This window comes from Wyeomyia smithii, unplaced genomic scaffold, assembly GCF_029784165.1.
Source record: "Wyeomyia smithii strain HCP4-BCI-WySm-NY-G18 unplaced genomic scaffold, ASM2978416v1 HiC_scaffold_258, whole genome shotgun sequence".
Classification (NCBI taxonomy): Eukaryota; Metazoa; Arthropoda; class Insecta; order Diptera; family Culicidae; genus Wyeomyia; species Wyeomyia smithii.
In genome coordinates this window covers 5,517-7,895 of record NW_026599154.1, presented here as the reverse complement: position 1 = coordinate 7,895, position 2,379 = coordinate 5,517, and the positions used below count along the sequence as shown (strand labels likewise).

Below are 2,379 nucleotides of genomic sequence, written 5' to 3'. Positions count from 1 at the left end.
ATTATCGAGTCTAATTCCAGCTTTCGCAGTTTTTGTAATTTTGATGGCGTTTTGGGAAAAAATATCTTCAAGGAACGTTTTAAAAAATTTTGGGAAAAAATATCTTCAAGGAACGTTTTTTAGTTCTGGTAAGGAAGAGTGAGAATCCAAATTTTCAGCAAAACCCATTAAGTCTAGCAGGAAATATTGTGCTTTTTTGACGGTTTCTAGAAAAAAAAAACCTTATAGGGCCGTTTCACCCCATTTGGCACACTTGGCTTATACATGAAATTAAAGCTCTTGAGTTGCTCTACTAAATGCTATATTCAGATATTTTTTCTAGCGATGTTGAGAAGAGTAGGATGACCCTGAAAATTGACAATTTTAAGAAGAAAAATGCGGAAAATAAGCGAGAATAAAAAAAAATATTTTTCACTCCGGCTCAAATTTCATCAATTGACACAAAAAGAAAACAAAACAATGATGACAAATCCAGTAGCTGAAGATGATTGGACACCGATTGGGAATCCCACGGGCTGTGTGAAGTCTAACGAATCATTAGCATATTTTCCGACGTGTGCAGTTCTCCTAAAGAACATTTACGTTCTATATCATTTGTAATCACTTATCACCTTGTTGTTATCTACGTTCTGGATGATCTTATTTAAGGCGCATCCAAGTGAAAATATTCTGCAGTACATCAGTAACAACGAGTGGATAAAAAAGTATTATTCGATTATAGTGAAATATGAAGTTCGTGTTTGCATTGGTATTTCTACTAATCTCAGTCTTACTTGTGCCGACTATGGCTGCCCCATCCCCGGGTTGGGGTGGCAGGGGCTGGGGCGGTGGAGGCTGGGGTGGTAGAGGCTGGGGTGGTGGTTGGGGTGGTAGAGGATGGGGTGGTGGTTGGGGACGAGGTTTTGGCTATGGATATGGATATGGTTCACCTTACTTCTACCCGAGGCCATATTACGGTGGTTACTATGGAGGATTCGGTCCTGGCATAATTATTGGATTATAATGGACTTCACAGGTACGACGCAATGCAGTGCAATTATCAACTTACTTAATAGGTAAAGCGTCGCAGTGAAAAATGTGTTTAACTGTTTATAAATTCTAAATAATTTCCATTGCAACCCAGGTTTAGTTCCTAACGACACTTAATGATGAACCTGAGATTATCCACCGATTTGAAGCATGGAGCATCACAATTATAAACCATTGTTAATGAAAGTAGTGACCAATTTTGAAGTCATCGATCGAATTGAACACCTCTAACTACGAACACCTAGATGTATACTAAATGAGAACTGGCACTCAAATCTTGAAGATTTGCAACTGAAACGCCAACTTACAAGGACAGCTAGAATAAGATTACTCTGTCTCATCTGTATATAGATATTACAGTGTCAACAAATAACAACATTTTCGTGCAACTAAAATTCACAACCAAATACACGCTCAAACCAATTAGTACCAATTCTGACAAAACTTCATGCGTTAGATAATCCATAGATCGGGTAAACGTTGCTAATGCGAAGTGTTAAATTCCAACTGATAAAGTAAACCGTTTATAGATGAAGAAAAAAAAAGGAAACCGTTTGTCATCGGTTGAAGAACAGCAAGCAAGGAAGCATTATTAAAATAAAGAAAAATGAAATTGTTATTTGTACCAGTGTTAATAACGCTACTGTTGGTTGACTGTTCAGCGGCTCCTGCACCACTTTTCGGATGGCGTTGGCGATTCGGCGGATTTTTACCTCCACCGGTGTACTACAGCAGCGGATTCTACAATACCTACTACAACCCAGCCGTCATAGTGGAAACTCCTTTCATAGCACCACCGGGCGTTATCGTTGGTTAATGTGGATATATGCGGTTACTATTGTCACTACTGAAGAGAAGTGTTCATGATCTGACATTTTAAAGTAAGGAAATCCACCCAAACAATACTACGCGGTTCGAACAAAGTTGTATGAATTGTAATAAACCATAGTTAATGTCTTTCTTTAAACTGTTCTTCATGTTTTCCTCAGAACGGAAGTCCTTTCTTGCCATTGTTAGATTCACCTACGTCGAAGGAAATTACACAAAAATCTGAAATACTGAGAAAAAAAACAAAAAGAAATATCTACGGTGCGTGTGGTGTTTTTTCTCATATATCCGTGAACTAACAGAATATATTCACATACGCATACCAATTAATTCAACCTTAGAAAATTGACCTTCACCGCAATAAAGTTTATGCGTATTTTCGTGATCACCAATTAAATCGAATCAGTTAAAATTATTAATTTCAAACGTAAGCAAGGGCTCCCAAATGGCCTTCATACGATGCGATGCTCGACTACTAGCACATGATTCGTTCTAATCCCAGCTAAGAGACACTATTGCTAA

The 2,379-nt window shown here is 38.0% G+C and overlaps 1 long non-coding RNA gene across 1 annotated transcript; it reads left to right on the top strand.

Moving 5' to 3' along the window:
• Positions 1-894: 894 nt before the first annotated feature.
• Positions 895-1,996, top strand: LOC129733745 (uncharacterized). Its single transcript, XR_008729688.1, has 2 exons — positions 895-1,055; positions 1,124-1,996. It is a non-coding gene; the product is annotated as an uncharacterized LOC129733745 (long non-coding RNA).
• The last annotated feature ends 383 nt before the right edge of the window (positions 1,997-2,379 follow it).